Source organism: Scardinius erythrophthalmus, assembly GCF_964197995.2.
Source record: "Scardinius erythrophthalmus genome assembly, chromosome: 1".
Classification (NCBI taxonomy): Eukaryota; Metazoa; Chordata; class Actinopteri; order Cypriniformes; family Leuciscidae; genus Scardinius; species Scardinius erythrophthalmus.
Window position 1 is genome coordinate 28235794 of NC_138221.1, and position 27003 is coordinate 28262796.

General features: G+C 44.0%; 1 pseudogene across 1 annotated transcript; it reads left to right on the top strand.

Moving 5' to 3' along the window:
* The first annotated feature begins 8347 nt into the window (after positions 1-8347).
* On the top strand, positions 8348-26352 carry LOC308695660 (interferon-induced very large GTPase 1-like; annotated as a pseudogene). The gene is made up of 7 exons: positions 8348-8654; positions 15600-16212; positions 19616-19823; positions 19978-20097; positions 20191-20355; positions 20441-20480; positions 21831-26352. The product of its transcript is annotated as an interferon-induced very large GTPase 1-like (transcript).
* Positions 26353-27003: the final 651 nt, after the last annotated feature.

Sequence of the window (27003 nt, forward strand, 5' to 3'; positions counted from 1 at the left end):
ACAACCTTTTAAAAATTTACACTTACTCGTGACCGTAGAGATATGTGGTTAACAGACACACAGACAGACAGACAGACAGACGTTTCTGTAATTTTTATATATATATATATATATATATATATATATATATATATATATATATATATTTTTTTTTTTTTTTTTTTTTTGGTTTACTTTTATTTACTAAAAATTTGTTTCTTATTCTAAAGTTAGTAATTTTTTACATTTGGATTGTTGAAATAAATAATATGTAGCCTAATTGTAATCCAGTATTTTCTTTCAGTGGCAACTTATGTGGCATTATTGCAATAACAAAGCACTTAAAAAGACCTCAGATAACAACAAAAATTCTAAACTTTGACAAAAAACTGATTTAATGTATTTTAAAATGTTTAAATATATATATTCATTACAAAAGCTGTTATAAGAGCAGCCAGTTACCTCTAGAAAAATTATATATACCTTATACCTCTATGGATCTCTATGGGGCCTCTGCTGGAAGTATATGGTAATTACACTTTTTGGAGAAAACGTCTCGGTTACGTATGGTAACCCTCGTTCCCTGAGTCCAGGGAATGGAGACGCCTCGTCGGGGGAGTTCCCCTGACGAATTGGGATCACGCCAGGGATCCAACCGCCTTCGAGAGAGTTAACAACGAGCCAATGAAAGAGAAACTGAAATGGCATGCAATATTTGCATTCCGCGGCCCGCCTACCAGCGCGGGTATAAAAGGCGGAAGTAAACATTGCGCAATGCTTTTCGCTGAGGAGCCGAACAGTGTCCAGTCCTCCGCGAAGGTACAGCAACATGGCGACGGGACGAGGCGTCTCCGTTCCCTGGACTCAGGGAACGAGGGTTACCATACGTAACCGAGACGTTCCCTTTCGTCAGCAGGGATCTCCGACGCCTCGTCGGGGGAGTTCCCCTGACGAATTGGGATCCCTACCAAAACGCCATGGTGCTGGCCCCTTCCAGCGCCCAGCTAAGCTACCCTGCAGCAGTTTCCAGAAAATTTTGCGGGAGCTAGCTAGGGAATCACACTGCTGTTCCGCAAGACCCAATCAGTGGATATTGGATAACACTGGGAAAGCGTGCCCATCCCAAGGAAGACAATAAGGGGGGGACGCTGCGGAAGCTGAGGCAGCCTAGAGGAAGGCCCTCAAATACACACATGTACTAACTACGTAGGGTAGTGAAACATATGGCAATCCTTGAAGGTAGTCCCAGTCCAGAGGAGTGAGGAGCGTACTCAACAGGGATGACAGAATGAGTCTGTCAAGGGGAAGACACGGCTGAAGTGCACGTGGCAATCATGGGTCACCGCAGGGACCACTGGAAAGACACCCAGTCTACTAGCAACTCCTTACTGAAGGTAGCAGATCTGGAGCCGGACGGTCCGCAACGCCTGGCACCGGAGGGGGTGATGGAGGAGCTCACGAGGTTAGCCGTTTGCTGGGTAACCAACGGAGCAAAAGACGCACCTATCCGCTTACGGAAAGGCGTCGCAAGCCGACACACCTATTCTCTCTAATTACTGGCCGTAGCGAGAACTCGGGAGAAAACAGGTTCCACACGTAGGCTGTAAAACCTAGCGAACGTGTTCGGTGTCGCCCGGCCCGCAGCTCTACAAATGTCTGTTAGCGAGGCGCCCTGTGCCAGAGCCCAAGAAGCGGCAACACTCCTAGTGGAATGAGCCCGCAACCTGGGTGGGCAGGGCTCACCCTGGGATTCATAAGCCCTGGTGATAGCATCCACTAGCCAGTGGGCTAACCTCTGCTTGGAGACAGCCTTCCCCTTCTGCTGGCCTCCGTAATGAACAAAGAGCTGATTTGAGGTCCTAAAGCTTTGCGTTCTGTCTATATAAACCCGGAGGGCCCGGACGGGACAGAGAAAAGCTAGGGCTGGGTCTGCCTCCTCCTGGGGCAGCTCTTGCAGGTTCACTACCTGGTCCACGAAGGGAGTGGTAGGAACCTTGGGCACATATCCGAGCCGGGGTCTCAACACAAAATGAGAAAGGCCGGGCCCGAACTCTAGGCACGATTCGTCGACCGAAAAAGCCAGCAGATCCCCCACCCTCTTGAAAGAAGCCAATGCCAACAGGAGTGCTGTTTTAATGGACAGGATATTAAGCTCGACTGTCAGTAAAGGCTCAAAAGGAGGACTTTGGAGCGCTTTAAGCACTAACGTTAAGTCCCAAGAGGGTACAGAGTGCAAGTCGCGAGGTGGATTTAGCCTCCTAGCACCCTTGAGGAATCTGATGACCAGGTCGTGCTTCCCCACGGACTTACCTTCAACTACATCGTGATGTGTGGCTTTAGCGGCAACATACACTTTGAGGGTGGAGGGAGACAGCCTTCGCTCCAACCCCTGTTGTAGGAAGGAGAGCACGACTCTGATCGGGCAAGTTCGTGGGTTCTCCCCGTGGGAAGAACACCAGCCGACGAACAGGTTCCACTTCAGAGCATAGAGGCGCCTCGTAGAGGGGGCTCTAGCTGAAGAGATGGTATCTACCACTGCCTGTGGCAGGCCATCGGTCGCAGTGCTGTCCGTACGGACCAGTACGTGCTTGTGTCTGAGAAACCCCTTGAGGCGACACAAGGCCAAGCGTACTGCTTGCAACTCTAGGCAGTTGATGTGCCAATGCAGCTGGGGCCCCGTCCACAGACCCGAGACTACATGCCCTTTGTACGTGGCCCCCCATCTGTGAATATCACAGCATGCCTGGAAACCTGGACTAGGGGCACTCCGGCCCGTAGAAACACAGGATCCGACCAAGGGGTGAAGGTTTGGCGACAGTGCGGGGTGACTTTGACCCGGAACGTGCCGCTCTGCCACACCCACCTCGGGACTCGATTGTGAAGCCAGTGCTGGAGAAGTCTCATATGCAACAAACCGAGCGGCGTTACTGCGGCTGCGGCTGCCATATGCCCCAGGAGCCTCTGAAACTGTTTCAGTGGAACCGCTGACCTGCCTCGAAAGGACTTGAGGCAGTTGAGCACCGACTGGACGCGTTCCTCCGTGAGGCACGCAGTCTGAGCGACCGAGTCCAGTTCCATACCGAGATAAGAGATCCTCTGCACGGGGCAGAGTTTGCTCTTCTCCCGGTTGACCTGAAGCCACAACTGACTGAGGTGCCGGAGCACCATGTCCCTGTGATCGTACAACATCTCTCGCTAGTGTGCCAGAATGAGCCAGTCGTCGAGGAAGTTGAGAATGCGAATGCCTTGTTCTCTCATGGGAACAATGGCTGCCTCCGCGACTTTCGTAAAGACAAGGGGCGACAGGGCCAGCACGAAGGCTAGGACCTTGTACTGATATGCTCGACCCTCGAAAGCAAACCGAAGGAATGGTCTGTGTCGGGGAAGAATCGAGACATGAAAGTACGCGTCCTTTAGGTCGATCGCTGCAAACCAATCCCGGGGACGGATGCATTCGAAAATGCGTTTCTGCGTGAGCATCTTGAACGGGAGCTTGTGCAGGGCCCGATACTGGCAGATCTACTGGCAGATCCAGGATTGGCCGTAACCCACCGCCTTTCTTGGGTACAATGAAGTAAGGGCTGTAAAACCCTGACTTCATCTCGGCTGGAGGGACCGGCTCGATCGCGTCCTTCGCCAGCAGGGCGTCGAACTCTTTCCGCAAGACAGGGGCATCCAGTGGACGCACACGGGTGAAATGGACGCCCCTGAACTTGGGAGGCCGGCGTGCAAACTAAAATGCATAGCCGAGCCGGATGGTGTGAATGAGCCAGCGCGACGGACTCGGGAGCACTAACCAGGCCCCAAGTGACCGGCGCAATGAGCCCACCCGCACCACCGGCGTACCCGCGGAGGGGCAGCGAGGTGGAAGGTAGGGACACGGCTCCGGTGGCATTATAGCGGCCGAAAGCGGGGTCTGGGTGTGTACTTGGACAACACCTACCTGCTTCCACCGGGGGACAGACGGCAGAGAAGACCCGAGAGTGTTCTGCTGCGGGCTGTCGCCTGGCGAGGGAAGGGGAGGAGACAAGGAGCAAGGCCCGAGGGCGGCTGCTGGTCTCGCTGCCTTCCCGCCCAGTGGCAGACAGGAGTGGCGTGACCAAGGTGGCGCCACTGCTATCTGAGAGCTGGGGAGAGGGGACTGAGAGTGGCGAGACCTGAGGGTGGCGCACACTGCCGTCCCACTCTCTAACGGGAGAGACTGCTTGTTCAGCAGTCTCAACCGTGAATGACCCAGAGGAGGAAGAAATTGCTCTTTTATTGAAGTTTTGGGAACAGAAACAAAAACAAACAAAGGATTCTCCACCCGGCCCTCCTCCGGGGGAAGGAGGGGAGCAGAGGCCCCCTCCTGTAGAGCAGCTCTTCGGACCTCTGGGAGCCCGTCTCAGGAACGCCTCTTCCCTTTGGCTTTCTTGGGGGTCGGAGGCGGCTGAGCAGGCGGGGGAGCCCTCTTACGACTGCCGCGCCGCCTCTTGGGGTTGGACTGCTGCCCAGGAGGAGGAGTGGAGGCAGCCGCAGGAGGGCGCCCTCGGCGACGAGTAGTCCGAGGTTCTTCGGCCGCAGAAGACGGACCAGCAGCATTCCGTCTCCTGGGCAGGACATGCCGAAGCGCCTCAGACTGCTTCTGGGCGGCGGAGAACTCTTGGGCGAAGTCCCCCACCGCGTCGCCGAAAAGGCCCCCTCGGGATATGGGAGCATTCAGAAATCTAGCTTTCTCTGAATCCCGCATATTCGCGAGGGTAAGCCAAAGGTGGCGCTCCTGGACCACCAAAGTGGACATCACCCGTCCCAGAAAACGTGCGGCGACTTTCGTCGCCCGGAGGGCGAAGTCCGTCGCCACACGCAGCTCCTGCAGCACCCCTGGGTCGGGACCACCCTGCTGCTTGTCATGAAGCGCCTTGGCCTGGTGGACCTGAAGCAACGGCATGGCATGCAGGGCGGAAGCGGTTTCCCCACACGCCGTGTAAGCCTTCTCGGTCAGACCAGAGGAGAACCCACAGGCGCGGGAGGGGAGTGAAGGGGCACCCCGCCAAGTGGAAGCGGTCTTCGGACACAACTGCATCGCTACTGACCGCTCCACTGGGGGGATTTCCTCGTATCCCTTAACCGCCCCACCATCCAGGGTGGTGAGGGAGGAGGAGTGAGTCGGTCTATGTCTGGCAGTCAGGGGTGCCATCCATGACTTCGTCAACTCCTCATGCACCTCTGGGAAGAACGGGACCGGGGCGGGACGCTGAGAACCAGCGCGACCCGCCCCAATACACCAATCATCAAGCCGCGAAGGTTCGGGACACGGTGGAGGGTTCCACACAAGCCCGACATTCGCGGCCGCCCGGGCAAGCATAGCGGCCAACTCATGATCCGGCTCAGCCGCAGCCACCGCACCCGAAGGGGGTAGACCCGCTGAGTCGTCACCCGAGGATGACCGCTCTCCCTCCGATGCAGCGATAGACATCGCATCTTCAGGTGGCGCCCCGAAAGAAAACAACCGGAACCGCACGGGGAGGCTCCAGTGGCTCCAACAAGGGCACCGATGGCAACGGCGCTACAGAGGAGTGGGAACCTCGTGAGGGTATTTCACCTGGCGAGATATTCCGCACTGTAACCCTCATACGCTCACCAACAGCCACAGCCGAAGTAGTCGCCTGCTGGACTGAACCAGCAGACGAACTAGAACGGGTGTAGACTGAAGGGACCCCTTCAGCAATTTTCTGCTGAAGGATTTTAAGTCTCGAGCGGAGCGCCGCCAGAGTCATGTTCCCACAATGAGAACATGACTCATTCACAAATGCTGCCTCTGCGTGCGCTAAGCCCAAGCACGAGACGCAGTATCTGTGACCATCACCCTGAGACAGAAGTCTACCGCATCCAGAAACGCACGGGCGAGATGACATCTTTGTCACGTAGACAAAGGCGCAGGTCGCCCGAAAAAGCTCTTTCAGGAAAGAGAGAGAACCTCTCTTTCACGTGCCGAAGCACACAGGGACCCACCGCGGCCACACACGGGGAAACTGCAAGCCCGTGTGGGCACTCAATACCAGCCGTGAAAACGGCTTTTGATTTAATCAAAAAGGCACGGCTGGCGGCAGGAAGCGGCGATCGCTGACAGGCTGTAAAACCTGCAGATAGAGAGGACTCTTTCCTGAAGAGGACTCGATGAAAAAACTCTTTTTCTTTATCTCTCAGGCAAAGGAAACAGCAGCAGACAGTGTTGAATCCTGTTCGGCTCCGAGGCGATAAGCATTGCGCAATGTTTACTTCCGCCTTTTATACCCGCGCTGGTAGGCGGGCCGCGGAATGCAAATATTGCATGCCAATTCAGTTTCTCTTTCATTGGCTCGTTGTTAACTCTCTCGAAGGCGGTTGGATCCCTGGCGTGATCCCAATTCGTCAGGGGAACTCCCCCGACGAGGCGTCGGAGTTCCCTGCTGACGAAAGGGAACTATATTATCTGCATATCTGCAAAAAAATAAAAATAAAAATTCTAAACAGCAGATGGAAGAATTATGCATGTAACACCTAGATCAATATCCAGAAACAACTCATATTTAATTTTGATCATCATTTTGATTTTTTTTTTTCATAAAAATGTAATATTTCATATGCATGCTAATTGTGTAGCTGAGGAATTTTGCAGTAAATATGTACAAAAGTACTTAAATCTCCAAAAACACAGCATTAATGTATAGATGAAAAGTACAAAAAAAAGAAGAAAAAAAGAAAAAAGAAATATTATGTGTATTATTAAAAATGTAAAATTTTATTTCAAATTAAGACGTGTTGCCCTACAGTCTGAGAGGTCTTTACTGTAATATCTCCTGCTGCAATTCTACAGTCTCACCACCAGAGGACAGTACACAGATTTGGCTTACATAAAAAATTACACTATATTTAGGATTTGATCATCTGCAATGTGCTTTTGTTTACATTGAAAACATGCAGGTAGGTGGGATTTAAATAAAATGGTATGTACAAAAATAAAAAGATATATGGCACTCTCAATTGTGCTTTTCATGCTTTTGGCTGGTGTAACTTAAGTAATAATTACTTAAGTATAAGGAGGAGGGAAAGACTGTGATAAATGCACTGGGTTGATAATGTGTTACCATGATGTGTCATACAAAAAAATGCTAAAAAGTTGCTCAACCAACAAAAGAGGAGGTGCAACCAAAAACAAAACAAAACAAAACAAAAAAAATCATGTAAATTGGAAAAAGGTGCTACACTCACTTTTAAAGAAATCCAACTTTATTGGTAAAAAAAAGTGCCGTTCAAAATGCTCACGACCAGTCAAATCCTCGCGCAGATTCGCCCGGGGGACTGGTTCATCTCTCTCGATCTGAAAGACGCGTATTTTCAGATTCAGATTATACCCCGTCACAGGCCATTCTTGAGATTCGCCTTCGACGGTCAGGTATATCAGTACACCGTCCTGCCGTTCGGCCTGTCCCTGGCACCCCGTACATTTAAGAAGTGCATGGATGCGGCTCTCGCACCCCTGAGATCGAAGGGAATGCGAATTCTGAACTATCTGGACGATTGGCTCATTATAGCGCACTCAACAGAGGAACTAATTTCTCACAAGAAAGCGCTTCTCGGTCATTTGGAAAGCCTGGGTCTTTCCGTGAACTGGGACAAGAGCTCTCTAACCCCCAGCCAGTCTATCTCTTTTCTGGGTATAGATCTGGATTCGGCGGCGATGACGGCCAGATTGTCAACACAGCGCGCACGCTGTGTTCGACACCTCGCCGCTTCCATTCAAGTGGGAAAAGTTTTTCCACTGAAAACATTTCAGAGGCTTTTGGGCCATATGGCGTCAACCGCAGCGGTCCTGCACCTGGGTTTACTTCGAATGCGCCCGCTTCAATGCTGGCTAAAGTCGGAAGTGCCCCGCAAAGCATGGATTTCGGGCCGTGCACCAGTCAGAGTGACTCAGCGCTGTGTCTCAGCCCTGCAGCCCTAGCTGGCGGCCAAATGGTATCAGCGGGGAGTGACGATGGGGGTCATCGCACACCGCAAAGTGGTCTCGACAGACGCGTCCAACATGGGTTGGGGAGTGACTCACGAGGGCAGTCCGATTTGCGGCCCATGGTCGAATACGGAGAAAAGCCTTCACATAAACTTTCTCGCTGAAGCACTTTCTACCGCTTCTACGGGGACACCATGTGCTAGTTCGCTCGGACAACATGTCAGTGGTGTCTTACGTGAACCGCCAGGGCGGAATCAGATCCAGAACCCTGCGCGCTCTCACAGAGCGCCTCCTATCCTGGGCCCAGGGCCCGCTGCGCTCCCTAAGGGCAGCTCATGTACCCGGTCGTCTGAACGACGGCCCGGACAGACTGTCCAGGGACAACGTTCCCCCAGGGGAATGGTCTCTACACCGCCAGACGGTCCAAACGCTTTGGCGTCGTTTCGGCGAAGCGGAGATCGACCTCTTCGCCGCGAGCGAGAACGCTCAGTGCCAGAGGTTTTTCTCAAAACACGAGGACGCGCTGGCCCAGACCTGGCCCAGCGTTCCGCTGTATGCGTTCCCCCCGATCTCAATGCTGCCTCAAGTGCTAGCGAGGATCAGGGAGGCGGACTGCGCAGTGCTCCTCATAGTTCCGTGCTGGGAAAACCAACCGTGGTTCCCCGAGCTAATGAGACTGGCGGACACAGCCCCATGGCCGCTTCCGGTGAGGAGAGATCTTCTCTCTCAAGCCCGAGGATCGATTATGCATCCCCATCCAGAGCACTGGTCTCTGTATGCGTGGGAAATCAACGGATATTTGTTGATCTGCCAGAAGGGGTAATTAACACGATCACGCAGTCCAGAGCCCCCTCGACGAGGCGGCTCTATGCGTCTAAATGGTCGGTGTTTAGCAAATGGTGTGTGGAAAAGGGTTCTAATGCTCAGTCCTGTGGAGTCCCACAGGTATTAAACTTTCTCCAAGAGATGTTGGACGCGGGCAGGTCCCCCTCCACGCTCAAGGTTTACGTCGCGGCCATAGCAGCGTTCGCCGATTCGGCGCGCGGCCGCTCGCTGGGCAGGAACAAACTCATTACCCGCTTTCTGCGCGGGGCCAGGAGGATGAACCCTCCTCGGCCCCCGTCAGTCCCTATTTGGGACCTGTCTCTGGTCCTAGAGTCCCTAAAAGTGCATCCCTTCGAGCCTTTGGACTCTGTGGAGTTGAAATACTTGACGCTGAAAACCGTTTTTCTGCTAGCTCTGGCTTCAGTCAAACGAGTGGGTGATTTGCATGCGCTGTCCGTCAGCGCGTCGTGCCTCGAGTTTGGACCTAACGACTCGTTAGCCATTCTCAAACCGAAGCACGGTTATGTCCCCAAAGTGTTAGGTACTCCCTTTAGGGCTCAAGTCATTACCCTATCGGCCCTGCCGTCATCCGGCAGCGAGGAGGGTGTTAACCGCCTTTGCCCGGTCAGGGCGTTAAGGTGTTATGTCATGCGCTCTGCAGCCTTCAGGCTCTCAGAGCAGCTTTTCGTCTCGTTTGGAGGGCGCGCTAAGGGTCACGCCGCCTCGAAACAGACGCTATCCAGATGGATAGTGGATGCTATTGCAGCAGCATATGCGTCAAAAGACCTGCAATGTCCGTTGGGCATACGGGCTCATTCCACCAGAGGCATGGCCTCATCGTGGGCATGGTCCAGCGGGATTTCCATTCATGACATTTGTATGGCGGCGGGCTGGGCGTCCCCCTCTACATTTGTTAGGTTTTATAACCTGGAAGTTCCCGCCCTGCAGGCTAAACTTCTGTCAGTCTAGTCGTGTTCATGTCCTGCTCATGTGCGCAGGCTGTATTATCGATTAGCTTGTCTGATTGAGCTGCACGCTCAGGGTATCAGTATGCATAGACCGGCCGTGCCGTTCTTGTGTTCCCTAAGTGTGCTTATGAACATGTGTTGGCCCGCACCGCTGGCCACCTGTCATTTCACCTCTATGCTTTCATTAAGAGTCATATGTGATCGTTAGGCGCGCACGGCGTGGACAAGGGGTTCCCGCAGCGTAAGCAAGCTTACGCAATACGAGAGAACCTCTCGTAAGAGAACGATACTTGGTTACTCACGTAACCTCGGTTCTCTCTAGAGAGAGAACGAGTATTGCGTTCCCTGCCGTGCTTAAAGCCTATAGCTCGTGTCGCTTCATTCGACAGAAAACAGAGAATATAGCCTACGAGCCTTCCTAATATACGCTCTGACGCCGCCCATTCTGGCGGGCTGTGACGCGCGAGGGCGCGCACGCCCTCATTGGGCGTGACGTCACGCCAGGCTCACTGGTAGGCTTAAGCAGTTGCCGCGCGGCAGCCAATGAGCGCGCAGAATGCCGCTCTAGCTCAGCTGCCCGCAGCTGCACTGCGTTGACAAAATATGAAATTAAGGATAATTTTTGGCTTCAGTATCTCGAGAAAAGACGACTTTTCCCACAGCGTAAGCAAGCTTACGCAATACTCGTTCCCTCTCTAGAGAGAACCGAGGTTACGTGAGTAACCAAGTATCGTTTTACTCAATCTGTATTGATGTTGAACTTCTTTATGATCAGCTGCTATTTTTTTCCCCAGGTTTGTTTTTCACATTGTCTCATTTTCACAGAATATTTAACTAGAACTTTTAGCACCAGTTGTCAGACAAGAAAGGCAACAACAGGTTTTTATCTTTTCATCGAAGTGACTGACACGTCCCACAAACCTTTACATGCATTCTTGTTGGCAAAAAGAAAGCACAAGCATGATGAAGCCTTGACATACAGACAGGTATCTTTTTTTCGTTATAAATATCCTATTTATGTTTGTTATACAAAATGTACCGTAAACGTGAGATGATGAGTTTACACTAAATGAGTTTAGTTAATATATGAGCTGCAGTAACATTGCACTTTCTTTAATCCAAAGTGACTTCAAGATTGAGAAGCTAAATGCTAAACCTGTAACACACAGCAGGTTTAAAGGTAAAGCTCTACTATTTACTAATTTAAATACTCAGTTCAATGCAGTTAACAGAAATCTGTTTAACAAAAACATGCACAAAAATAGAGAACATGGATGGTGTTTTTTCTTATTCTGGTCACATGAACAGAGACTGAAATATATAACTGGAAGATAAACCCACAGATGTCAGGAGTCAGAGATGATTAAATGAAAAGAGATCACGTCTGAAAGAAAGAGACGGAGAAGAGAACACAATATCAACATGTCCAGCAGAGACGGCATAGGTGAGAATCACAGAAAAAAACTGTTTGAAATGTAGTTGACCACACTGTAAAAAGAGTTAATGCCTTAAATTTTTAAGTACAATCAACTTTGATGTTTAAAGGAATAGTTCACTTCAAAGTGAAAATTCTGTCATCATTTACTCACCCTCAAGTTGTTTCAAACCTGTATGAATTTCTTTCTTCTGCTGAACACAAAGGAAGATATTTAGAAGATTGTCAGTGTAAAGACCACCCATTGGCCCAAAGACGGAGTCCAACGGTGTGGGCGAAGGGATAATGTGTGTCTTTTCAGCGCTCCAGTGAAGTTCACTTTGTTTATTAAAATTTAGTTTCAATATTACTTTAGCTCTACACTTAATCTGACTTCAATTTCTTATATTGTTTCTTATTAAAAAATAGAAATATTGATTATGACTTCTGAGGAATCCATACTTTCAATTATTCATTCATTAAGGGACCCCATGCCGCACAGAGTCACACGCTCCGGGTTTACGTGGATTTCACGGACACAGCCTCGACAGTCTGATCTTGGTCAGAGGGTGCAGGGTTTGCTAATACCTCTGAAGTTGGTTGCCTACTGCTCACTCATACAAAAAATGTGTAGTTTATTTAGCCACTTCCGTACAACTAAGTCAGTGATAGACAGAAATCAAAAGGTCTTCAGATGACGTGCCAACTGTTCCATTCATATACGCCTTTAGTTTGGCCTATCCTGGACACAGAGCTGCGGCAGCACCAGCCTCCTCATAGTCTACTAAAATAATGATTTTCAGAAAACTTCAGAATAAATCAAGATGTAACATTTATTTTTCAGGTAAAAATGTATCATGCCAATTACACAAGTAAATGATTAAAAGCCAATTCAGAAATAATAAATACATGACATAATTTACTCAAAAATGACTCTAAAAGTAAGCAAAGTATTCCTGACAGAGACACACAATGGTGTGTGGGTGTTTTCCAAAGGGAAAACACTGAAACAGCACTCTATGGGGTTTTTCCTGGTTACAGGTTCCCAAAGACTGTTCTGCCACTCACCATTATATACCCAGATCAGAACAAAGGGTTGTACCAATATTTTTTAGAGTTGTTTTGGGTCAATTCTTGTACCCCAGGTTTCAGGGGAGAGGGGAGATATCTTGAAGAGACATCACCCAAAGAGGGACATAGGATTCTCCTAAGTTCTCAATCTTTCTCATAATACCAATAACTGCAATGAAATTAAGACAATTTTACCAATCACACTTTTAACATGATACCAAACATTTAACATGATACCAAACATGAAAAGGAAAAAACAATAGAATCACAAGTTACCTCATATGTGATATATAGACAATCTCAGTGAACTTTAAGTGACTTGAGGAGGGAGAGGGGGATGCATATATAAACAAGGAGATAAGTTTGGACAAGTTTGGTCCTGTGCTCTTTCTTTGCGATCTTCTGTCCAGGGTGCGTTTTATTGCTTTATTAGTTTTATCTCAGCTTTTGTCTTAGCAGGAAAATCAGTTCTTACATCAGTAACCAAACAGTTAACTGAACCCATTGACTTCCATAGTAGATAAAAAAATACTGTGGAAGTCAATGGGTCCAGTTAACTGTTTGGTTACTGACATTCCTTTGTGTTCAGTGTATCTCTTCAATTCATTTCACTTAAATTACTGATTTATTTTTTTTATATATATTGTATAACTTGTTCAAAATAGCTTAACTTATTTTGATGAGTTAAAGCAATGTAAAAAACTATGTTGTCAACTTATTGATCATATATTTTTTATATTTTATATTTGTATATTTTTTTTATATATTAGATAACATCTGAGGAAATTTTAATTCAGATTATCCACTGCATATATAGCAAAGTTATTTTTATTACCTTAATGCAAGCACTGACAAATTTTATTTTCTGATCTGATTTCCCAAGAATCACTCAAAAAAATGTTGTTTTCTGTTAGTATGTGCTGCTGTGATTAAAGTCCAATTTAATGTAAGTATTTTGTTTCATCCAGTGACTGTTGCCAACAAACCTGCTCTAAGAAGAAAATCGAGTAAAATGGAACCTCCTTCATGTCTGTATACAGATCAGCCCCATCTGGATTCTGCAGGAATTTTTTCTTCTTCTGATTTTCACATTTTTGCTGTGAAAATTTGCTGTGATGTACTTACAGTATGTAATTAGTGTTAGTGACAATAAGAGCTGACAGTACAGTTGCTTGTACACATTTTAGTGCATATTACTGAAATTGTGGTTCTTGGCCCCCATGTACAAGATAGCATGTGACACCAGCATAGAAATACTTATAATTCTGCTGTAGTAAAATGATAGACACATTAGTTTGCACATTGTCACTGAATTGGTTCGTAAAGAAAGCGTTCTTAGAACAATATTCTTGGAACATTCTTTAAATACTTAGAATGATAACTACCTTCAAGTGAATAAGGTTGTGTTTGCTGTTCTAAAAGAACATCCTTGACATTCTTCGAATATCCATTAAATATTAAGGATCACTAACTTAAAAAGTGGCTCAAAGTTGGATGCTACACAACGAAATTCCCTGTGTTTCATGAACCGCTCAGTGTTCATGTGTCCACACTACAGAGCGTTAAACTGAAGCAGTGCTGGAGTTTATTATATAATTAAGTGATGATTAATAATTAGTGATGATGACACACTGAATTAAAGAGGAAAATACATTTGAAGTCACCATCAGTGTGTCTTGTAGTTGGGCTCTTGACCCTTGATTGTTTTGTGGCTGCTTTAATAATATGTTCAGAAAACAGGTTTACTGTGTCAGAGAAAGTTGAGACAGAATGATGTAAGGTGGTCTGATTCTATTATCACATATTAAGTCTAATTATTGAATTGTGTTTTTTTATTAATATGTTTAAATATTGTGCTACTGACCATGTGAAATCAATTTGACAAAGAGTTATTTTGAAAATTTATGAAACATATTATGAGTAGGAAGTTATTAGTCAGACACTTGAATACACACAGTAAAATCCCCAGTGTTAAATTAACACTGCTCAGAGCACATATGGTCCCACTCTACATGGTGTTAAAGTAACACTGAAGCAGTGTTAAAGTTAATGAGACAATTAAGTGATCAATTGAGTGATAATTGAGCATTAGTGATGAGCACCTGTTGTTGTTAACAAGCAAAATCACTGAAGGAAAGAGAAACAGTAGAACTACAACTGACTTCAGCCACAGCCTTAAATTAAATCAGATGAAGATAAAAAGACATTAAAATAAGGAGAAAATCTCAAATTGTAAGCCACCGTTATGACGATCAATGGTTGCTTTAGTTGGACTCTTGACCCATATATTATTAACTTTAGATTTTGTTTGTCTGAGGTATCTGAGTTATAACTGCCAGTTGAACAAAGAAAAAAAAGTGATCTGATGGTGTTGGTTATATTATGACAATCATCATTTGAACTAGATCACTGAACTCATTAAAATCCTTCTTTCTGACTTAGATTTATGTTGTTGGTTACAGCATAACTGTGAATCTGCATAAATGCCCAGAATTTTTGATATAATATAAAGGATTTCTTAAAAGTTGTTTTAAAAAAAAAACATTCTTTTAGGCACACACAGATGTCAAGATTCAGTCTATGCATCTCAACAATGGTGAGGAGCAGAATATTCAATTAGGAAAAGTAAATTACATAGACAATTCAGATCATAATTTATTCATACCACAATGCATGATGGGAGCCATTAATGAGTTGTGATTGGTGGCAGCCACTGCAACATGCTTTATTATTGTCACCATTGTTGAGATTCACAGGCTGATTATTGATGTCTGTGTTTTAAATGAATTTATCTGAATGTCTTTTGATCAGAACAATGTTTATTAAATATTTTTAATTATAAGTACTGATAATCATAGGCTGAAGAATCACTAAACTGCTGCTAACAAGTTAAACCAAACTACCTCAATAAGTTTCCTTTTTCAGATCACAGCATGATTATGTCAAAACATAACCAACACTATCAGATCACATTTTACTTTGTTCATTTAACTGTTATGAATCAATAACAGCAGACAAACAACAGTAAATATTAAAGTAAACATGTAATGGTCTAGAGCCCAACTAAAGCAAACACCCATCACCTTAATGGTAACTTACAATTTGTGATTTTCTCCTTCAGTGATTCTGCTTGTTAACATCAGGTGTCTTCAATAATGCTCAATCATCACTAAATTAATCACTTAATAATCTTATCAGCCCTAAATGCCGCTCCATCTGAAAGCAGGTGATGGTGATTTACTACTAATCAAGGAACCGGCTTTACTGACGAGATGCGCATAACAATATCGCGATTTAAATCGCCCAGCCCTAGAATCAAACTTTTGAAAGACTGTTTTTAGGCTTTAAAACTAATGCATTTCTTCTTTTACAGGTTCAAAAGAGAGTCGAGATGATCTGAGGATTGTGCTGCTGGGAAAAACTGGAGCTGGGAAGAGTGCAACAGGAAACACCATCTTAGGAAGGGATGCGTTTACAGCAGAAGAATCTTTTCAATCAGTTACAAGTGAGACTCAGAGAGAAACAGCGGAAATCAACGGCCGACACGTTACTGTGATCGACACTCCAGGACTATTTGATACTGAACTTACCAATGAGGAGATCCAGAGAGAAATCACCAACTGCATCTCCATGGTACTGCCTGGACCGCATGTGTTTCTCTTACTGATTCCACTGGGACGATTCACTCCAGAAGAAGCAAAATCAGTGAAGATCATCCAAGAGACATTTGGTGAAAACTCTTTAATGTACACCATGGTGCTCTTCACAAGGGGAGATGGTCTGAAGAACAAAACCATTGAACAGTGTTTGGGAAAACCTGGATCTCCTTTGATGAATCTTATAGAAGCGTGTGGAAACAGATTCCATGTGTTCAATAATAATCAGACTGGAGACCGAACACAGGTGTCTGATCTACTGGAGAAGATAGACGCCATGGTGAAAGCAAACGGAGGGAGTTTCTACTCGTGTAAGATGTTCAGACTAGGGCCGGGACTCGATTAAAAAAATTTATCTAATTAATTAGAGGCTTTGTAATTAATTAATCGAAATTAATCGCATTTTAATCGCATATAAATTAGGGCTGTCAATCAATTAAAAATTATTGTGTTGAACATGTTATTGAAATAATGTTCAAATGGTGAGCATTGGAATAATTGTGCCTAGCAAATAATCAATACAATACACTTGAACATTATTAAATTATTGAACATTATTAAATTATACATTTAATATTAAACATTAAATTATAAACGTTATTTACACTTGCTTTACAGGTTTTTAACATTAGCCTACTTCGAAAATGCTGCAATTTAAAGTTTGAGATGTTTTTCATCTGTTTTAGAAAGTATTTTTAGACTTGTTTTTTTCAGAATAAAACTTGTCTTGCAATCTTTTGCATGTGTTATATTTTTATTAAATGTGTTTAATTAAGCCATTGCTGCAGGTAATTTGACAGTTAACAATATTTTAGTGTACAGTTAATCACAAATTCAGTCAGCATTGTCATGACTCATTATCCCATGATGGACGGTGAAACAACGTCACGATATCAACGTTGATTCAATTTGCAGCAAAACCGAAGCATAATTCAACATTGGTTCAACGTCGACATACAATCTTTGTTCACCCATATTTAAAGAAGAGACGGTGAAACAACGTCACGAAATCAACAATGAAACAACGTAACGACATCAACAGTGAAACAACATCACGATTTCAACGTTGATTCGTTTTGCACAATCGAAACATAATCCAACATTGATTCGACCTTGGTCCCTTACGTTCACCGGTGAATTAACGTTGAAATGCCGGCTGTTTTTTTTTATAAATAAATGTTCCAATCAATGATCCAGGCAGCGCCAGCGCGTTCTCGTCTCCCTCCTTCATTTTAGAGTCGAATGGTGGCTAGAACGGCTCCAGGTTCAAAGGTCAATACGGAATGGATTAATCTGCGTTATTTTTTTTTAACGCGTTATTTTTTTTTAATGTCCCAGCCCTAGTTCAGACAGATGGAAAGAGAAAAACAAGAGCAAACAATGAAGTTCCTGATGGAGAAAGAGGAGCAACTAAAAGAAAGAGAAGAACTCTTGACCAAACACGAAGAAGAGAAAGAAAGAATGATGATTATGATGGAGGAAGAAAGACAGAATCATGACAGAGAGATAAAGAGAAGAGAAGAAGAATTTAGAGAGAGAGAGAAACAATATAAAATAGAGATGAGAAGAGAACGAGAGTAATGTGAGAAACAGAAACATAGAGAAGAAAAGATGAGAATAGATGAAGAGGATGAGAAAAGAAAAGAGAAGCAACAGAGAGTTTGGGATGAATTTAATCTGAGACTTAAACAAGGGAAAGAGAGAGTGAAAAGAAAGAAAGAAGATATTCAATCTAAATATGAAGCAGAAGAAAATATTAATCTCCTAATGGAGATAGTGGAACAAATGAACAGAGAAAAAGAAGAATTGATGATCAAACTAGAAGAAGAGAAACAGAGAATTAAGATGATGATGGAGGAAGAAAGACATAGACAGAAAGAGAAGAGAAGAGCAACTCAAAAAAGAAATAACAGAACAAGAGGCACATCAGAGACAGATACGAGATGAGCTGAGAAGAGAACGAGAGGCATTTGAGCATGAAATTGAGCAAATGAAGCAAGAAAATGAGAAAATAAAAGCAGAAAGAGAAAAACTTCAAATCAAATATGACGCAGAAATAGAAAAACTGAAGAACAGAATAGAGGATGAAAGACAGAGTCATGACAAAGAGAGAAAGAGAAGAGAAGAAGAGTTTTATGAGAGGGAAGAACAATACAAAACTGAAATAAAAGAGAAAGAGAGAGAGATCCGTGAAAAGCTGAAGCAAGAACGAGAGGAATGGGAGAGACAGAAACAAAAAGAAGAGAAGAGAAGAGAAGAAGAGGATGAGAAAAGAAGACAGAATGAACAGAGAATATGGGATGAATTTAATCAGAGACTGAAACAAGAGAGAGAGAGAATGGAAATAGAGAGAAAAGATATTCAATCTAAACATGAAGCTAATGATAACAACATGAAGATCTTGATGGAGAAAGTGGAGCAAATGAACAGAGAAAAAGAAGAACTGATGAACAAATTAGAAGATGAGAAAAAGACAATTAAAATGATGATGGAAGATGAAAGACTGAAACGAGAAAGAGAGAAAACAAAGAGAGGAGGAAAATAAGAGATTGGAGAGAGAAAAACAGATTTCTGATGACCGATATCAGAGACTCAAGAGTGAAACAGAGGGAATAGTCAGAGAGAAAGAGAAAATTGAAAGAGAGAGAGAAGATATTCAATCTAAACATAAAGCAAATGAAAACAACATGAATAAATTGATGGAGATAGTGGAGCAAATTAACAGAGAAAAAGAAGAACTGATGAACAAATTAGAAGACGAGAAAAAGACAATGAGGATGATGATGGAAGATGAAAGACTGAAACAAGAGAAAGATAGAAAACAAAGAGAAGAGGAAATTAAGAGATTGGAGAGAGAAAAACAGATTTCTGATGACCGATATCAGAGACTCAAGAGTGAAATAGAGGGAATAGTCAGAGAGAAAGAGAGAATTGAAAGAGAGAAACAAGAACAACTACAAGATTTTGAGAAAAGACTGAAAGAAGAAAGAAACACGAGAGAAGACCAACAAAAGTATTTTGAAGAAACATTGAAACTCCTTGAAGAACAGCATGAAGATGAACTAAACAGAAGAAAATTGGAGAGGAAAGAGGAATATGAACAAGTGAAAGATGAGATGAAGACCTGCTCTGAAACTGATGATTCACTACAGGTGAGTGTTCAGAGAAACCTGGAGAGAACTGATTCATGTACATTGATAGCATTTTAACACCTTAAACACCTCAATAGGAATAATGGCTATTTGTTCCAGATAACAGTGGTGCTGTGTCGTGTTTTTTAAAACAATTTTCTTGAGAAAATGAATCAGTTGTAAACAGAGTCTAAAAAGTTTTGTGATCAAATCACTGAGGCTACATATGAAGGCCATCAGAAATGGACATGATTGCGTTACATTTGTAGTATAACCACTCATCTGTTCATTGTTTTGGAAAAGCAAGTGATTCAAACTTGTTTCCTGGTACAGAAATAGTCAGTGAAAAATTCCTACCTCGAATGCACAGACTGACAGTATGTATGCAAGCTGATTAATACAAGCAGTGAATAGCTAAAATGTAAGAAAGCCCAGATGAAACGTCTCGGTTACTAATGTAACCCTCGTTCCTTGAAGGTTACATCAATACTGACGTAGGCCATTCAGCGGTAGATCAGGGCTTTGGCAGGAGGGACGTAACGTCTCTGTTTCCTCCTTCAGAGAATGAGGGTTACATCAGTAACAGAGTAACCCCACATCAGTAACCCCAGCCGTCCAGCCACTGAACCCCACATCAGTAACCCCAGCCGTCCAGCCACTGAACCCCACATCAGTAACCCCAGCCGTCCAGCCACTGAACCCCACATCAGTAACCCCAGCCGTCCAGCCACTGAACCCCACATCAGTAACCCCAGCCCTCCAGCCACTGAACTGTGTTACAAGTGTCGGAGACACAGATGCTCGCAGGCTGTAACGTGCCCATTTGGCAACTGCTCTCACACAGTCGTAACCTACCCAGCGCCAAATTTACCAAAAGAAAAAGTGTGTGCACTGACTTGTACCTGAGCTTTAAAGGGGACTAAAACTTTAAAGTAGGCCACTTAAGTCCTCACGTCTTGTCCAGAGACCACACCTGGATATTAGAGAGGTCTGGACGAGGGTGCCATATGGTGCCACATACCTGAGAAAGCAGGTCCTTGCTCAGGGGAATCCACCAGGAAGGGATTGTTGCGAGGAGTTCCAGGTCAGAAAACCATATCCGGGTGGCCAGTAAGGCATAACCATCAAGACCTGCTTCTTCATTCTCCCTGACTTTGCACAGTGTCTGTGCGAGCAGGCTCACTGGGAGAAACGCATACTTGCGTATGTGTGTCAGCGCATCTGTGCCGAGGGTCCCCTTGGTCAGAGAATAGAACAATTAGCAGTAGGAGGACTCCTGGGAGGCAGAGAGGTCTGCCTGTGCATCCCCAAATTGACTCCAGATCATCTGGACCACCTGGGGGTGGAGTCTCCGTTCTCTTTGGAATATGAGCTGTCATGAGAATGCACCGCATGATTAAGCTCCCCGGGATGTGAATGGTGCACAGCGACTTGAGCCTTTACTGATTCCAGAGGAGGATATGGCAGGTGAGTTGTGAGTTGTGACATGCAACGTGAGCGTACCCAGCCTTGGCTATTGATGTACAAAACAGTCACAGTGTTGTTTGTGCGGACCAATAGGTGCTTGCCCTGAATGCATCGGTTAAAACCGCTGCAGGGCGAGCATCACTGCCAGCAACTCCAGGCAATTGGTATGCCAGTGCAGGTGAGGTCCAGTCCAGGAGCCTGAAGTTGTACGCCTGTTGCACACAGCACCCTAGCCCGTTCTGAAGGCATCTGTTGTAACAACAACATGCCTGTACACCTGTTCTAAGGGCATTCCGGCCAGTAGAAAGACAAGGTCTGACTAGGGTCTGAATGCACCAGGCACCCGGTCCCTGTGTTCACATAACTGATCCCAAGAGTACGCTAGAATGAGGCAGTCATCCCTGAGGAGGGTACGGGCAGCCTCCGCAACTGTGGTAAAGCAAGGGGAGACAGGGACCACTTAAAGGGGAGGATCTTGTACTGATATGCTCGAACCTCAAAAGAAAAATGTAGGAATGAGCAGTGTGGAGGTAAGATCTAGACATGAAAATACGTTTCTTCAGGTTGATCGCTCCAAACCAATCCTGGGGCGAACGCAAGTGAGAATGCGCTTCTGCATGAGCGTCTTGAACGGGCCAAATTCAAGAGACGTAGATCCAAGATTGGCCGTAACCCTCCGCCTTTCTTGGGTATGATGAAGTACGGGCTGTAATACCCATACTTAATCTCGGCTGGAGGGACAGGCTCTATTGTGTCCTTCGCCAGGAGCGCCACAATTTTCGCACGCAGGGCAGTGGTGTCTTTGTTTGCCACTGAGGTAAACAGGACGCTGCTGAACCTGAGGGAATGTCACACCAGGTGGCAGCACTTTGCGGGCATAAATGCACCGCAACTGCACGCTTCACCTGTGGAATCTCCATGTAACCCTTGTTGGCCCCTCCATTGAGGGTAGTGAGAGTGGAGGAGGCTGCAGAGCGGTTTCAATGAAGCCAACAAACGACCGCAACCAGAAACAGAGTAACACAATACGTCAGCATTAATGTAATGTTGAACGTGATTGACTGAATGGGAATTAAAGTTTTGTTTAAAAGAGTACTGGAAAACGCTGATAAATATGTATCATTGTTTTTTTGTTTTTTTTTTCTATTAAACAGAGAGAAAACAAAGGCATTAAACCAGCAGAAGTCAGCCCAGATCAAGACATACAACAAGATAAGACAGAAAGAAAACAAATAGAACATCTATTTCACAGACTTCATCTTGACAAAAACAAAAATGAATTTAAAAGAGAAGAAGTTCTTCAGTTAACTGCACATTCATTACAGACCTGTCCTGTGTCCTGTGCTGAAGAAGAGGAACTGCTTCTGAGTTTCATACAAAAACTACTGATGATGAACTACAGAGTAAGATACACTAATGTTAAAGATACCAATGAACAGGTTCAAACACAACAAATAGACAATGAATCAACTGAAGGCAACAGTGAGCAATTCCACCCGATGGATGTTCAGATGGCCGTGTTTCATTGTTCTGATGGTTTCCTGAAGCAGTTGATGGTGTCTAAACTATCACAGTGTCAGTACGCTCTGCCTTTGCTTATTCCTTATCCATTCACACAACAGATTGAGCTTCCTCTCTGGACATTCAGACAAATCAACAAGAGCTGGAAGATGAGAAACATCAACAATGAGATCATCAGTCAAACCCATCCGGTCTACAAGGCAGAAACTCCAATGGTGTTTTTCTTCAGGTTTGGCTCTGTGTCTTCATCGAAGTCTCATCTGATGAACAGTCTGATCAATGAGAAACACAACACGTTCTTCCACAGGAACTGCCCAGGCAGCAGCAGAACCAGAGTCCTGATGGATGGAGTGGTGGAGATCGCCTGGTTCTGCCCCTCTGCGAAAAACAGATAAATTCTCTGACTGTGATGCGTTCTGTAATCTACATGGTGATGCAGGAGACCATGAGAAACAGCTGCAGATCCTCACTGAAATGGCCTCAGTCAATGTTGTTCTTCTACCTCAACTTCCCAGGAACGACAAAAGCTCAACAATAATCCAAAACCTGTGCACAAACAGAAAGCCACTAATTTGTCTTTTCACTGAAGATGAATCTACTGTAACTGTGATGGACAAAGGGAAATTCAAAATTGGTTTGAAGCACAGACATCTGTCAGATGTATCTGAGGAACTCAGACAAACTATAAATGATTGTCTCTCAGAATCATCTTCCACTTTTAAACTTGAAGATGTGTCCAAACACTCAGACATCAGAGTAGATGAGGAAGATGATGAAGACTGCAGGAGAGGAAGAGAAGCAGCACAACAGATGATGAGTTTACTGGAGGATAAAGATCTGACAGAAATCAAAGAATCATTTCTGCCTCATCAAGGAAAACTGTGGCATCAGTGGAGTCAAAAGAACAAAGAACTACATCGGCCTCAAGCACATGAGACAGAAATGGACATCAGCCAAAAACAAGCCAACCTGAAGTGATTACATGAGCAGCAGCATGCATTTAACATAAGTACTTTTATACAGTTCTTTATTAAAGAAATGCACTTGCATGCTCAGGGTCAAGTCTATTTCCTTAAATGGCTTGAAATCGTCCTGGATGAATATATCTCACCAGATATTTCTGCTCTTCATCACAAGTATCATGAAAAGTGGTCAGCAGTTTTAAAACTTAAATACAACAATGAAAAACCTGAAAAACTGAAAGCTGAACAGACAGAACTTGAGAGAATATCTGAGGATCTTCAAGCTGCAATCTTTGGTTTGGAGCACATCATGAGGGAGATCGGACAGATCTATGAATCATGTTCATCTGTGAGGAAGAACAAGAAAGATCTGCATTTTAACTTCTCTTCTCTCCCGAGTCTTGCAGCAGAGATGATGATCTCTGGATTCCCACTGGAGCTGATGGATGGAGATGCTGCTCATGTTCCTCTGGTCTGGATCTCTGCTGTTATAGATGAACTCATCCAGAAACTGTGAGACCAGAGAGTCTTTGTGCTGTCAGTTTTAGGGATTCAGAGCTCTGGAAAATCCACCATGCTGAATGCCATGTTTGGACTCCAGTTTGCCGTCAGTGCTGGCAGGTGCACCAGAGGAGCTTTCATGCAACTGGTCAAAGTCTCAGACGAGATAAAACCAGAGCTGAACTTTGACTATATTCTGATTGTTGATACTGAAGGTCTTCGTCCTCTAGAACTGGCTGGAAGATCAATAAGACATTGTGACAATGAATTGGCCACATTCGTTGTTGGTCTTAGTAATCTGACCTTGATCAATATATTGGGAGAAAACCCAGCTGACATGCAGTCAATTCTTCAGATTGTTGTTCGGGTCTTTCTGAAGATGAAAATGGTTAGACTGAATCCAAGCTGTGTGTTTGTGAATCAGAACGTTTCAGATGTCACAGGCGGACTTAAAAACATGGAGGGAAGGAGACGACTGCAGGAGAAACTGGATGAGATGACAAAAGTCGCTGCTAAAGAGGAAGTCTGTGACGCTGAATGTTTCAGTAATGTCATTAGATTTGATGTTCAGAAAGATGTGAAGTATTTTGCTCAGCTCTGGGAGGGCAGCCCACCCATGGCACCACCAAACCCAAACTACTGCGAGAACATTCAAGAGCTAAAAGAATCTATTCAAACATATGCATCAAAGTCACATGGAATGATGCTGACACACTTAAAAGACCGTATTAAAGATCTCTGGGAGGCTTTACTGAATAAACAATTCATAATCAACTTCCAAAAATCTCTGGAGATTTCAACTAACAGAAAACTGGAGACTGAATACAGCAAATGGACCTGGAGTCTTCGCAGAGCCATGATGGAAACTGAGAACAAACTACACAACCAAATAGAAAACGAAGCAATCCATAAGGTTGAGGAAACTGATCTTCAAAGAGAAATGAAGACAAGAGAAGAAGTGGAAAAATCAATGTCTGAATTCTTTGAAAAGGACACTGATGCTGATATACTGATTCATTGGAAAACATAATTTGAAATCAAAATCAAGGACCTTCAGGAAAAGAAACAAAGAGGGAATTAAATGAGGTTCTTCAGCAACGAGACCTGAAGAAAAAGATTGATGCTCAGAGGACACATCATGAAAACACTCTCTATGAAAAGAGCAAAGAACTTGCCTTAAAACTGAAAGATAAAGTGATGAAGAAACACTGAAGAAAGAGTTTGATTTGTTTTGGAAACAGAGTGTAAAGAAGATCATCTCAGACACTCCTCCAATCAAAGACATTGACATAATGAGAGATGTGAGAGAGATCCTCAGTGACACCTATGGAAGTGTTTCTGTAGGCCAACATAAGGAGAAAAGTGAGTACAGAGATATTTTTTCTGTACCAAGTTATTCAGAGTATGTACAGTTAAAGAAATCCAGTGGATTTACAGGATCAGTCACAAACACCCACAGATCAACTAAGATATTCGGTTGCAATCTATCAAGAGAGGATGAAGCCCAAATAAGAGCATTAGTCACAGACGTTGCTCGACATACAGACTCAATGATCATGTCATCTAACATTTCAAAGATGGGCTACAACATCAGATGTATTAAACACCTCACAGATTACATTAAGAAAAGAGTAACAGAACATCAGGAAGGACCAGTGAGATATGATTTCAAGAATGATTTCTTCAGGGATTTGGTTATTTCCATCTGTAAGAGAGCAAACAAGATGATCACTGACCAACACAAAATGTTCAGGGATGCCAATAGTCCTGTGAAATATGATGAGAAGAAGAGAGGAGAGTACTATTGTATTTTCCAGAAATACTGTCATGGAGCAACATCGGCTGCCATTTTTGGTGAGATCATCTGTCAGAAACTTCAAGAGCCCATTGAGCAGAGTGTCTTCAAGAAGACTGCCAGAGATTTGGCTGGTGAAATGAGATCAAACTCTGAATCACTGAATGGAAACAGATCAAAACTGGAGAAACACATCCTGAAGACACTGGCAGAAGAGAAGGATGTTGTCAATTACATGAACTACATTCATAATCCCAGAGATCACTTCAAGAGTTTCATCAGAGATGAAGTCAGTCGGTACATCACTGATAAGTTCAGTGTCAGTGTTTTACCCAAGATGAAGGAGAACATTGAATTCCTGCAGCAGAAGATCATGAAATCAGCTCATGAATCTACTGAACATGTTCAAGAGTACAGAGGAGATGTTGGTTTGTGGTTGAAGAGCTTCACACAGCAGCTCTCAGATGTGCTGGTCTTCTCTGAAAAAGACTTCAGTGGAGTAAATCATGATGATGTTGATGATTTCAACCTCCTAGAAGATGTGATAAGAAAATAACTTACTGCTATAATGTCAGACATCATCAGTAGATTTAACACAACAACTTTTCCAGTAAAGCTGGACTATAAGTTCAGGCCAGAAAAGCTTCTGATTGATCACTTCGGTCAGTGCTGTTGGGTTCAGTGTCCGTTCTGTAAAGCCACCTGCACCAACACCATAGAAAACCATGATGGAGATCACAATGTTCATTTCCATCGCGTTATTGGACTAAACGGGATGCATTACAAGAATACGACAAACCTGTCTACTAGCATCTGCACATCAGCGGTGGCAAGCAGTCGATCTTTTTATCCCAATGCCTCAGATGATAATGTCCTCTGGCGAGAATACAGAAGAGCAGGAGGAGATTATGCAGACTGGAGCATCCCCTCTGATCTCTCTGAACTGCCCTACTGGAAGTGGTTTGTGTGCGTATTCCAGAAACATCTGGAGAAATACTACAGTAAAACATTTAAGGGGAAGGGGAAGATACCAGATGAATGGAGAAACTACTCAAAACAAGAAGCTATTGAGAGTTTGGATCAATATATCTAATGGAATAGATCAAAAATGAGAGTTGTACATCTATTCTGCGATTTCTTAGATCAAAATAAGAAAATAATTTGTATTACACATCTCAATACACTGGATTTAAGAGACTGAAAGACAAGAATCAATTCCTCATACACACATTTGTTAAATAATTTGAACTTCAAAAAGCACACACCTTTTTTGTAAACAAAATTATAAAGCTCAAAACATCCAGAAAAGGATATTAATAATAAAATGTTAATGACACAAACATATATATAAGTGTTAATATATATGTTTGTGTCATATATACGAACAAATATATAAGTGTGAATATAAATGTGCGCTGACACATCATCTCTCAGTTGAACTCTCAACTTTCATCAGTTCCCAAAACGAACAAGCAAACAAAGGTATTAACACAGAAAAATAAGGCCCTGAAATGTCACTCAGTAATTTCAGGACAATTAACTCATTATGACATTAACTGTCATTTAGTGTCATATGAGATGGACACATTACAAACAAAGTAAAATGTTAACAGTTCCCGGTTCAGTGCTAAACCATGAAGAATGTTGTTCACGTTTCTGTTTCATTGCTTTCCCAAAAACTCTTGAGTAATTGATTCACTCTAAAAAATAAATAAAGCAAAAATATAAAAAGTATTTTTTAATT